This window comes from Eriocheir sinensis, chromosome 64 (genome assembly GCF_024679095.1).
Source record: "Eriocheir sinensis breed Jianghai 21 chromosome 64, ASM2467909v1, whole genome shotgun sequence".
Taxonomy (NCBI): Eukaryota; Metazoa; Arthropoda; class Malacostraca; order Decapoda; family Varunidae; genus Eriocheir; species Eriocheir sinensis.
In genome coordinates this window covers 5,527,847-5,541,046 of record NC_066572.1, presented here as the reverse complement: position 1 = coordinate 5,541,046, position 13,200 = coordinate 5,527,847, and the positions used below count along the sequence as shown (strand labels likewise).

Genomic DNA, 13,200 nt, shown 5'->3' with positions numbered 1-13,200 from the left:
GTTTGTAACTGGACCCAGGGGATTTCGCAGTCTGTGTCAAGGGCAGGCCTGTGCTGTCTGTCGGGCGGTCCTTACGAAAAGCGGTCATATACTAAAGGGGGGAGGGAAAAGCTCCCTACTGTCACCGCAGGAGTCAACCAAGTCTCACTCAGTCCCTACCATTATGTCGGGGTTATGTGAGGTGATTAGATGGTGTAATTGGGCTATTTTGTTTTTGATACTACGGAAATTAATAGTCAATAGTCGGAGAGAAGTGTGGCTATGACGTGATGGTTGTTGACGTAAAGGGAGAGGTGAAGATGGTGATGATGAAATAGAAGAAACAGAAGTGAAGAAGTAGAGGAGGGAGGTGAAACGGGAGGCGATGAGCGAAGGGAGGAAAACGAAAAGGGACTGCCCCGGTCTCTCTCTCTCTCTCTCTCTCTCTCTCTCTCTCTCTCTCTCTCATAATTGGAAAGTATATGCTGGGTATGGCAGGACTAATTGATAGTTTGTTGTTGGAGGTGTGCAGCAAAGGAGAAGGGGTGTGAAGAAGAGAAAAAAGAAGCAGATCAGATGAAAAGAAGAAGAAAATACGGAAATAAAAGAAAAATGGGAAAAAATATGTACTAAATCAGAAGAGGAAAACAGGAAAATCTGAATCTAGGTACACAGAAAAAATAAAGAATCAAGAAGGACCTAAGAAGATGTGCAAAGAGGAGATTTGATTGATTGATAGTTTATTGTTGCAGATAAACAAGAGGAGAAGGGAAAAGAAGAAAACAGGGAAATAAAATAAAGAAATGGGAAAATAGGTCAATCGGAAAGGATAAAATAGGAAAGTCTGAATATAGGGAGACAGAAAAGTGAAACAATCAAGAAGGACCCAAGAAGCTATAAAGGAAGGAGAAGAAGAAGAGGAGGAGGAAGCAAACAAGTCCCCTGTGACATCAAGATCAAGGTCGAGGTCCGCCGCGTGCCCTGAAGTGCCCTGGCAGTGTTTCTCGTGGAGGAGGAGGAGCCCCTCGGCGTGCAGGCCCCCAGGGTGAGTGTGCGGGTGGTGGAGGGCCAGGGTGTGGACGGGCTACACTTGGGACAGGAAGGAGGGGAGGGCCAGGGGTTGTACGGGCTAGACTTGTGACAGGAAGGAGTGGAGGGCCAGGGTGTGGACGGGCTAAACTTGGGACAGGAAGGAGGGGAGGGCCAGGGTGTGGACGGGCTAAACTTGGGACAGGAAGGAGGGGAGGGCCAGTGGTTGGACAGGCTACACTTGGGACAGGAAGGAGGGGAGGGCCAGGGTGTGGACGGGCTACACTTGGGACAGGAAGGAGGGGAGGGCCAGGGTGTGGACGGGCTACACTTGGGACAGGAAGGAGGGGAGGGCCAGGGTGTGGACGGGCTACACTTGGGACAGGAAGGTTCAGGTAGATAGCGTAAGTCTTGCCTTTGGATCGGCACTTCCTGATGTGATCTTGATACTGTGGTCTTGTGGTCTGGGTCTGGGTCTTATTTCTGGTTTGGTTTCACTATATTGATTTTATCTTTTTTTTTCGTATTTCCCAGAATTTAAAAATCGTTCTTTTACTTTGCTCAATCCCTTGTTCTTCAAAAAGGAGTCTTCCTATTATATTTTCCTCTTCTTCGTCATAGGGTCGTTGCAACATTAAATTTTTCCCCCTTTCTTCCCTATAAGCATCACACTGCAGCAAAAAGTGGTTCAAGTCTTCTTTATCAGCTCCACACATTACAAAGGTTGTTGGCCCATTCTTGAATCTTTTTCTGTCACCAAGGTTCATATTATTTGTACGGCATTCAAACAGGCAAAACTTAAGAATAACCACTCCAAACCAATATTCGTAGTAATTTAGCACGTGAAAGAACTATTATTATAATGCATTTTTGTATACGTTTTACCTTGGGGAGGGGCCAGGGGGGCAAGCCTCTTTAATTATAGAGTTAGGTGGCTTGGATTTTCTAAGTCCATTGTTATTGTTTCACAAGCACCTCTATACACAGACTGAGCCTCATACCTGCCTTGCAGTGCACCCTACAAACTAGTTCCTAAGTCAGTAATATCCAAAATGCGCATGGATTATAACGATTTCGGACAAAAAAAACGGTCTTTTAAGAGTTTTACGTTATTTTTTTCTCTATATTAAAGCAACTAATGCCGCAGCTATTTGTATTTTCTAATACATTCGTAAAATGTTACTACGCGAGGGTATCAGCGGCGGCACCTAACGGTGGGTTCCTGAAGTCAGTTGTTTTCAAGCCGCCATAATGGATGGAAGGCCCGACACTCACTCCCTCAAAATATCCGTCTACTTTACCTTTCGGTAAGTGTTAACTGAGCATTTAACCTCTTTATTGGCGTGCATGTAGGTTGACAAAAGGACCGATTACTATCCCAGTACCGGGTCCAACAAAGACACGGGCGTGTCAAGTGTAACATATGGTGTGACAAGCACGTGTCAGAAAACAAACGGATATTGTTCAGTGCGCGATACTTATAGTGGAATTTGAGTAAAATGGAGGCCAGGGTCATACGTAGCAGTCGGTAGGTCACTCCCGCGTCAGTTAACAGCAGGAGCGTCAGTTCGATCTGGATGACAGCTGTCACAAATCTGTTTTATTTTGTACCTTAAACTACTCAGTAAAAATTATCTAGCATCAGCTTACAAGAAGTGGACGGGTTAACCGTCAGTATTGTACCATACGTAATTATGAAACATGACATTTCCCAAGAGTTGCTCGACTACGATTGGGGTGGTGGGGTGGGGGTTCAACTACGCTGACCATCCAATTACACGCCCTACACTCGTCAACAGACCCGCTGCAGCGGCTACTACGTTATATAGGAATAGATTACAAGAGTATACGTTAGGGAATTTCCTTTCTTTAGAGACTAGGGATTTTTCCCGATTTTGGGGATTTTTGTAGGGACATTTTGAAAGCCCATTTTTCAGTGATTTGGCCGTCCACCACCAAAACCACTGTTCCCTACAGGGATTAATCGAGCTAACGAACACCAAAACCACTCTTCCCTACAGGGATTAATTGAGCTAACGACCACCAAAGCCACAACTCCCTAAAGGGATTAATCGAGCTAACGCTGCCGCCGCAAAATAGCTCGCATTCATTACCTACCGTATGAAGCATCACTAGGTCTTCATATATTTTTTTTCTACAAACGTTTGGTTAGCGACGGTACGCTTGGTTGGCAACGGTACGCTTGGTTAGCGTTGGTATGCTTGGTTAGTGTTGGTTAGCGATGGTACGCTTGGTTAGCGATGGTACGCTTGGTTAGCGATGGTATGCTTGGTTAGCGATAGTACGCTTGGTTAGCGATGGTACGCTTGGTTAGCGATGGTACGCTTGGTTAGCGATGGTATGCTTGGTTAGCGATGGTACGCTTGGTTAGCGATGGTACGCTTGGTTAGCGATGGTACGCTTGGTTAGCGATGGTATGCTTGGTTAGCGACTAGCCCACGCATGTGAGACCAGGTCCATCACGCGTGGTTATTTATTTTTTTAGAACACGTAGCCCAACGGCTGCCGTGCTGAGGGCCGGGTATAGCCCGGGCCTGTTCAGCCCGAGTCCCGGATGACCTTGAGCCAGGCAGGAGGGAGGGCCAGAATGGACAGGCTACACTTGGGACAGGAAGGAGGGGGCCAGGGTGTGGACAGGCTACACTTGGGACAGGAAGGAGGGAGGGCCAGGGTGTGGACAGGCTACACCTGGGACAGGAAGAAGCGGAGGGCCAGGGTGTGGACGGCCACACTTGGAACAGGAAGGAGTAGAGGGCCAGAGTGTGGACGGGCTGTACTTGGGACAGGAAGGAGGGGAGGGCCAGGGTGTGGACGGGCTACACTTGGGAAAGGAAGGAGCGGAGGGCCAGGGTGTCGACGGGCTGTACTTGGGACAGGAAGGAGGGGAGGGCCAGGGTGTGGACGGGTACACTTGGGACAGGAATGAGCGGAGGGGCAGGGTGTGGACGGGCCACGCGTGTGTAGGGTTGCCACCCTGACCTCAGGAAAATACCAACATCTTACTCTCCAATACGGAACTAACTGTAATTTAAGTTATGGGTCTTGTCTTGTTGCAGTGTAGGTGATGTTCACTTTGGGCGACTTGGGAGTCCACCGCCCCAACACTGTGCCCTACTCCTAGGGCCGCTTTCACTTTATTTGTTTTGACAGTTACCAATGGCGGTGATCAACGCATAGTTTTCCACGTGAAACTGGCCTATGGGGTAGTGGTAGAGGAGGTGAGAGGTGTTGAGAGTGTGTGGTAAGGTGCGGGGCTGGGCTCACCCCGCAGGAGTTTTTTTTTTTTATGTGGCTTATGGCGCCGGTAAACTATCCATCTGAGCCTAATGGTCGGCCCCGAGCCTGTCATGGCGCAGGCAACTGTTTATAGTGGTGCCATTATAATTGGGTCATGCTGCCCCCCGGAGCTCACTTTTTTTCCTCCTTTACTCCCTTGCTATCTCAAAATACGTACCTTGGAAAAAGAAAGGAAACAGAAAGAGAGAACGGGTCATTTTAAAGCCACGGATGAAGCCTTACGATTGGCTGAGCTCTGAAAACACGCTTGTGATTCGCTGGGAGTCCAATGACGTCATCGCTGGCGTTCACCCAATCAGTGGCCTCACTGCCTTATTAACCCGTAGGCTGTAGACCGTAGGGTTGCGCTATGCCACCATCGCCTACAATTAGCTCGAATTAGGCGTTTTATGGCGAGCCCTTTTTAGGGTCCACCGTACCACAGCCACGACTCGTGAAAGCCTAAAAAAGGGTCTGCCCACGTTCTCGGGTTAAGGAGGGCGCCCGGGGGGGTCCCTCCTGGGCACACAGTATGTCCTATGGCTTTGAAATTTTAGTATGTTGTTTGTTGGTGTAAGTGTATGACATTCTGTGAATTTTGTGAAATTTGGGTGAATGTGTAGAGGAGACTCAAACAAAGCATAAAATCTTATTTTTGTTTCACAGACTTTAGTTGAAAAAAATATACCATAGAAAGTTTGTGTATAGATCTACATTTATCATTTTGTAATTTTTTTCATTTTTTGTTCTGGCTTAAAAAAAAAATTTGAAATTTATTTTCACTAATAATTTTCTCCACTTTTTCTCCCGTTTTCTTTTTACATTTTAAAAAAATGTACTAAATGAGAAAAATTGCCGTTTAGTTGTAGATTATATTGATACCTTACAAAAGACTGTCAGACGTTTTGTCGATTTTGTGAATTTTTTTTTATGTAAAAAACAAATTTTCAAGATTTTGGCTCCTTAAGATTTTTTTTCCATTTCATGTGTCTTGCCATTTGTATTCATTTGCTTGTCATGAAATGTTCACATATGATTGCTTATACTTTGTTCACTTACTGGGCCGCCAGTGTGCTGAGCAGATGTTTCACTTGTTGCATATTGGTACATCTGTGGCCCGAATAGCCCTTTCTATAAACTTTTACAAACATGAGTATATAAACAATTTGTGGGTAAATTTGTATTTATTATGACTGCAGATGTGTTGCAATGGTACCAGGTAATAAGTTCAAAATGATAAGGTAATAAATATATAGCTATGTAAAGGCATCCAAAATACATTTAAAGTTTGGTGACATTTTGCTTCCAAATATAAGCATTTCATTATGTAACAGTAATCAACTGTAGAGGCAAATGCCCCTCATAACAACGTAAAAAAAAAAATCCTAATAAATGAAAATCTTGCTTTCATAACAGAAAAAATAATGCTCCAGATCACTACTTACTAGTACTTGGAATATTAGATTATCCCAATGTTTGATTTATTATAGTGTATTTTACTGAACTGTAGAGGGAAATACCACTCCGCAAATAACGTAAAAAAAATTCCTGATAAATTAAAATTTTGTGCATAACAGAGAAGAAAAAAATGTTCCCCATCCTGCTCTTCATCTGTTTCTAACTCGTCACTTTCCTCGGAGAGCTCATCATCTGGGTCATCTGAACTGACAAAAAACCTGAATCATCTGAATCACCAGGGCCCGGACCCACAAAGGCTTAGTTCGTAGTTTTGGGCCCTTGGTGCGTAGTTTTGAGAACATCGAGATTCACAAAGCTAACTACCAACTAATCGATGACGTCACGGGTTAGCGCGCGGATCTACAAACGTTTACTGCGCTCTGTGTGACGTTAAATTTGTTGTTAAATAACTACTGCCTCGGAGCTGACGGTAACGCTAACAATATTATCAGATTTACGTATAAATGCTTATAAATCGCGTTTTTCAATCTGAAATATAACTTTGCGAGTAGAGGAGCCCATTTCTTTATAAAATGATGAGATATGCACCCTTTGAGAGGTATATGATAAGTGTGGGCGGTATGGCAACACCCGGCCGGGCGATTGCCAGACCTCCCTCCTCTGCCTGCCGTGGAGGATGGCTTGGCGACGAGGAAAAGTTGCCAAACTTTATTTAATTTCTGATTTACTAGGGAGAATTTTGCATTTTCCTTCTATATGTAGATACAGAAAGCGTTAATTTACCAATACATGTCAACAGAACGATCTTACAATATATAATAGCAAAGAAATCCGAGGCATATAGATGCCCAGACTCAATTCTGCCCGAGGCTCAATTTTGTCGATGACAGGGGCCTATATTTTTCCTTCCCCTGTCATTATTAATGAATCTCAGGTGTCTCAACTTGGTGTGAACATGCCATAAGTATTCAGCTGTGGAAATATATTGATGTATATGTGATTGGTATCCTATTTTCTGAGAAAAATGAATGTGCGATCATGGGTGTCAGAGTGCTGCTCTGGAGGATGGCTTGGCGACGAGGAAAAGCTGCCGAACTTTATGTACTTTCTTATTTAATGAGGCAAATTTTGACATGGTCTTTGTCATCATAATAAAGAACGATGATCATGCTAGTTCTAGACGCCATATCAGTCGAAAAGAACCCCACATACACGAGCTTGAGCTAAGATAACAGAGGCATGTGGATGTCCGGGCTTAATTTTGCCCGTGACACTGCCCCCATCCGTGGAGGGACCATGGACCTTTGTCGGGTGACAGCTATCCCATGAGTTGGGCCGCAGATATGGCAAGACAGTCTTAATTTTCCCTATTCCTTCCTTCCGTCCTTCGTTCTGTCTGCCTCGATATCTGTCCCATATTTCTATTTGCTTTCTTCCTGCCTCAATCTCCTCCGTATCTTCTTTTTCTTCATCTTAAGCATGTTCGTAGGTAACAAGACATCGAACAGCAGAGCTACTTTGACGTAAATGTGCAGCAAACAACGAAATAATTGAATTCGTAGATTACGATTTAGTACAGTTTGCCTTGAAAGGAAGAAAAAAGGGAAAAGAGAATGGGTTTCTTGAACCAGCAGCTGGAGGGGGCTCCCTAGGATTGGCTGACGGTTCTGTAAACGTGCTTGAGATTCGCTGCAAGGCCAATGACGTCATCAACCAATCAGCGGCCTCGCTGACTTAGCGCGCCTCTAACTGCAATCTAAGGTTTGCTTCGTGAATCTGACGCTAACATCGGTAGCTAAATCAATAGTGCGTAGTTATGTTAGTTCATAGTTATTGAGTCTGTTTGTGAATTCGGGCCCAGATGAGGTATCCGATCGCCCTCCTTAAAAGACGGTCGGGTTCATTTCTGTTGAAAAGGAGGGGAAAAAAACATTATTAATAGTTTTTTTATGTACAGCTCATCAAAATGTAAGATATTGTATCGACACAAACTCGTATAATAATCATAAAAACTACACCAAATAGCAGAACAAGACTATATCGTCAGTGCGTCGCGAACTGGTACATATATGTGCCAACCCATGCCTGGTACATTGGTGCACCAATATGCAGTAGAGGGAAAAAATATTAGTGGTCCGCGATTTGGTATATATTTGCACCGTGGATTTTTACACTATACTACAGGCTATCCTCTCATAATGATACATAACTCCTCTCTCTGCAAAAGTCCAACGGACACTGGCGTGGTGGGCGCCGTGAAAGTTCCGCGGAGCAGGCAAGAGCGCTGAGTTGCCAAACGCGATTAATGTGTTAACAGACCTTAAAACTATCAAGCTTGCAGCTTTGGTCGCTGGATATTGTCCATTTACGTGTAGTTCTGTCTTAGTATTGTTACGAATATCACTTCAGATTTATTTAGGTTAGTTCAAAAGACACATTTATCAATGAATATATTATTGCATTAGCTTATTATCAGTACACGCACTATTTGCCTGACCCGGTGGCCTGTGGCTTGCCTTCGGTGCACCCACCACCGCCCTGATCCCTCCCACCAACTTCAGTTTCCTTACCAGTTTTTTTTTTTTTTTTTCAGCACATGACTTTGTGTCCCAATGTCCACCACTGGTGTTAGTGTTGAAGTGAGGCATCGAGACAGTTGCTGTGGTCAGTACTTGTTCCGTCCCTGCTGCCGCTGACTTCAGGACTCCTTGGTGCATCCCTCGCCTTGCCTGCTCAATTGGTCACTGAATGTGGCTTTGAAGCAACCTCGCCGCCTTCTCCAGCATCTCTGAGGTTCCTCAAGGCCAGCCAACTCCTCACATCCAGAGTAGTGTTGCAGTGGAGGCTGCAAGGCGGGACAGCAGCTGGAGTGGCTGGGATCAGCAGGAGCAGACTGCTACTGGTGTGAGGTTCAGGAGTGATAAAAAACACCACCAACACAACCACCACCAACAACAACAACTGCTGGCCTCTTCATCCACAAAGGGGGAAGTTTGAATTTCAGAAGTGTGAGAAGATCTGAGAATGAGAGCAAGTTTACTGACCAAAGCCAAGAGTGTGAGAAAAGACATGCAGGGAAGGATGACCTCAACAAATACACCCACACACTCTGGTGTAAGACCTCATGAAAGTCAGGAGTGTGGCAAAAGGTTTAGTAATAGGAGTAACCCCAAACATCACACCCTTACACACACTGGTGCAAGAAACCATGAGTGTGAAGTTTGTGGGAAATGTTTCAGTCAGAAGGGTCACCTCAACACACACACCCTTACACACACTGGTGCAAGAAATCATGAGTGTGAAGTTTGTGGGAAATGTTTCAGTCAGAAGGGTCACCTCAACACACACACCCTTACACACACTGGTGCAAGAAACCATGAGTGTGAAGTTTGTGGGAAATGTTTCAATCAGAAGGGTAACCTGAACACACACACCCTTACACACACTGGTGAAAGAAATCATGAGTGTGAAGCTTGTGGGAAATGTTTCAATCATAAGGGTCACCTCAACACACACACTCTTACACACACTGGTGAAAGAAATCATGAGTGTGAAGTTTGTGGGAAATGTTTCAGTCGGAAGGATAACCTCAAAATACACCTTGTTACACACACTGATGCAAGAAATCATGAGTGTGAAGTTTGTGGGAAATGTTTCAGTCTGAAGGTAACCCTCAAGAAACACACTCTTACACACACTGGTGAAAGAAATCATGAGTGTGAAGTTTGTGGGAAATGTTTCTTTCAGAAGAGTAACCTCAAATTACACACTCTTACACACACTGGTGAAAGAAATCATGAGTGTGAAGTTTGTGGGAAATGTTTCAGTCAGAAGGGTACCCTCAAATTACACACTCTTACACACACTGGTGAAAGAAATCATGAGTGTGAAGTTTGTGGGAAATGTTTCAGTCAGAAGGGTCACCTCAAATTACACCTTGTTACACACACTGATGCAAGAAGTCATGAGTGTGAAGTTTGTGGGAAAAGGTTCAAACTGAAGAGTATATTGGACATGCACGTCTTCAGACACTCTGGTCATAAAGGGTTCAAGTGCGATGTTTGTGGGAAACGTTTCATGACTGAGGGTGAGATTGTCAGGCACATGAAGGTCCACTTCTCCTGAGGTGCTGTGCTGATTCAGTTCTGCTGTGTGTGTGAGTGCAAGTGTTTGTTGTGGTGGTGTTACAGGGCTGTGTGTAGCACAGAGAACAGAAAATATTCATCTGTTGGAACAAATGGTGACTGTGACGGCATGATCTGTTATTCACTTTCCACCCCAGGCTTCATGTGGTTGGTGGGTCCTGTGAAAGGTCTGATCTGTTTGGTGACTGTGCTGGGCTGGCTGTTGTGGCCTGGGCTTATTGGTCAAGTGTGTGTGTTAATAGTAATAATATAGTGTATTTGGTCTTACCAGCCGCTAAGCTAAAAATGTACACATTATAAACACATTGTAAAGAACAGTAGGTAGGGGTTCAGGGATCTAACACATCAGTGGGAGGTTGGAATGATAGTGGTGGGAGGGTTGAGTGCAGTGTGGTGGTGCCGGGGAGGGGGAGGACATCCTCTTCCAGATGGTGGCAAGGTGTTAGTCCCAGGTCATCCTTAGGTCAGACGCTGATGGCGGGATTCAGGCAGAGCAGTGGGAGTTAACTCAGGCCACAGACTGAACACTTGTGCCATACCCTGGGCTGGTGGGACAAGAGAGGGGGGTGGCTGGGGAGACAAGGCCACAGCCTTGGTGGGGATGGTGTACATTGTGCTCCACTTGAGTGACAAGGCTCCAACACAGCAGTCACCAAAGCAGAGCAGGCCTTTCCCGGCAGCAGGGTGGGCAGGATGACAGCACTGTAGGTAAACCACACCAAACTGGCAGTTGGGAGGGGTAACTGAGGTCTTATGGTGTTGTCACTTTCCTGTTTCCAACCTTGTGATGTCTCATCTCAACAAGCAAGTCAAATACCACGGCAGCCTTTTGGGGGGGTGGGGTGGGGGGCACAACAGCAGTGGCACCACTTCCTTTGAGGGATGAGAGAAATAACGGAAACGGGAGAAAGGAATAAGGGTGAAGTTTGGTAATGCAAAGGCGAGTTATCAATTCTCTCCATACACTCCCGTCTTCTCATTCTTCCCTCCCCTACTTCTCTTGGGTGTTCTACCACCCTGCTCCCCCTCCCCCCCATCCCCTCTCTTCCCCCAATCAGAATTATAACAGGTTGCATTTACATGTGTCTTGTATGCCCTCAAATCTCAGTGTACCACTTGGGAATTTATGTAAAGATAAAAAAGCATTCCGAGAGATGAGTTTTATTATCATAAGAAAATAGCGTGTGTTCCTTAATTTCACTCTGGCAGCCAGTGAGTCCTCAATGTTGCAGGAAACATGTCACCGGGAACAAATGTAAAACACTCATTTTACGTGCACAGATTTGGCGGTACTGATATATCAATGTGAATATATGCAGCAACATACTGTAAATTTGAGTTAGCTACCTATCATTCCAATCCATGGCATTCATCACACAGCACACTGGAGTGCTTTGGACACAGGCCTACCGCAGTGAATGCAGTAAGTCCTGGTCTGGCTGGCTCCTTTTGCTGGACAGAAGAAACACCTCTTTCTGCTAGGTGACACTGCTTTCCTGTTCCTAGGCTCTCATGTGATGTCGAAGCAGGGCCGAATCACTGTGCTTACTTATAATATGGAAAAAAGAGGGCATTTACACTTTTTTTTATTCACAATAGCACTGATACAGTGGCCGGATGCTGAAAGGTGGTGGTAACTTATCCCCGGAGACGGTTGTAAGTCACGGGTCGCGTCGCAAGTTCGCTCCCCGCTAGGATCCTCCTCCGCAGCGATGCACAGCGCAGCGGCGTGCTAAGGGTCAGCCCTATGGTTCACGAGTGAGGCGGTAGAGGGCGGGCAGCTCACCAGCTAATGTGATTGCAACCAATGGAAATCAGTGAAACAAAAAAGACAGCCAATCAGGATCAAGGAAGGTGATTGCAAAAAAACGGCGCCAGCGACGAAAACTACCGCGAATCAGTATTTCCTCAAGTCCATACAGCCAAGCTAAGATGGGGAAGACTAGTGAGTATTGGCCAGAGAGGAGGTTACCGTGCTGGAAATAACGACGGTCAAGATTTTAGAACTGGGGCAGTTGTCAGGCGCGGCAAAGAGGTGTGGGTTAGAGATGAACAACGTATGCTATGTGTGTGGGTATGAGAGGAAGTTAGAGGCTCAGGAAGGCATAATACGTGCATTGAGGAGTGAGATGAGGGAGCTAAGGAAGAGGTCTGACAGTGCTCAGGAGAGGCAAGTCCTGGGGGCCGGCCTGGCAAGGGCGATGGACAAGGGAGAGGCAGGTGGGAGCACGGGTGCCTGATAGGGGGAAGCAAGGTGTGACATTCATGTAGGTGTGAAAGAGGGGTGACGATATGATTGAGCACATGCTACTTGAGTGATGTATGTATATAAGAGAGAAAAGGGGATTATGGTAACAGTTGTGACTGAATGGAATAGGATGTTGGAGAGGGATGTAAAAAGGTTAAATGCATGCAATATTATTTCAGCTGAGGTCATTTTCAAAGCAGACAATTGTTGTCATTCAGTAGATCATGTCATTCTTAATCATCAGACATCATTTTCAAGACTCAATTCTGACCTGTCACATTGCGTAGATCTTGTCATTCTTAGTCAGTTGAGGTAATCTTGAAGCCAACAATTCTTGTTTCATAGTTCAATTCTTGTCATTTTCCCTCTTTTTGTTCCTCAGATATATTTTTCAAATTAATATCATATTTATTTCCATTTATTTAATTTTGGGAGCAGGCATTAAGGCCAGGTTATGTTAGGTTACCTTATATTTAGTTTAATTAGGTCAGATGAGGTTAGGTTACATTTAATTTGATTAGGTAATGTAGTTTTAATTTTGTTCAATGAATGTGTAATATTCTACAGTTATATAAACTGTACTCGCCATTGCCAATTGAGATTGGGAATAACACATGACTTAGTCATTCACTTTTTTATTGGATTAACCTGCAGTTTGAGTATTACAGCTTGATGTAGCACGTAACAGCTGATACAGCACAACAAATAAGTAATTACTGAGAAATCATCTATACAGGAAGGTAGTTGGTGTGGAAGAGAAATGGCTACTAACTCTGCCCTGTGCACAGGGGGTGATAAGTGGTGCCACAAAGAGATGCTCAGGGCTGAGAAATGTAAATCAAGTAGTGGTGCATTACAGGTGCCCAGTTTGTGAAAGACGGGACAGGAAACGGAGGAAATAGGTAACTGGAACTGTGTGGCAAAGCAGAAGGGAGGAAAGGACCTGCAGAAGCCACTGCCTCAACAGACTATTGGAAATGGTTGGACTATAGTAAGTCTGCTGGTCAACAGAAAACTATTCTTAATGTCGTGCCTGGCATGGGCACTCCTTAATAATGTTGGTTAATTATACCTCAAAGTAGA

The 13,200-nt window shown here is 44.9% G+C and overlaps 1 protein-coding gene across 2 annotated transcripts in view; it reads left to right on the top strand.

The window, feature by feature from the left end:
• Positions 1-590: 590 nt before the first annotated feature.
• LOC126987336 (gastrula zinc finger protein xLCGF3.1-like) overlaps positions 591-13,200 on the top strand; it is a 67,709-nt gene continuing 55,099 nt past the window's right edge. The window contains exons 1-2 of one of the 2 annotated variants that reach the window (XM_050844309.1): positions 591-1,024; positions 8,318-8,517. The gene's annotated coding sequence lies outside the window, so the exon portion shown is untranslated. The remainder of the gene's footprint in view (positions 1,025-8,317; positions 8,518-13,200) is intronic. The other variant, XM_050844307.1, reaches the window with a different exon arrangement.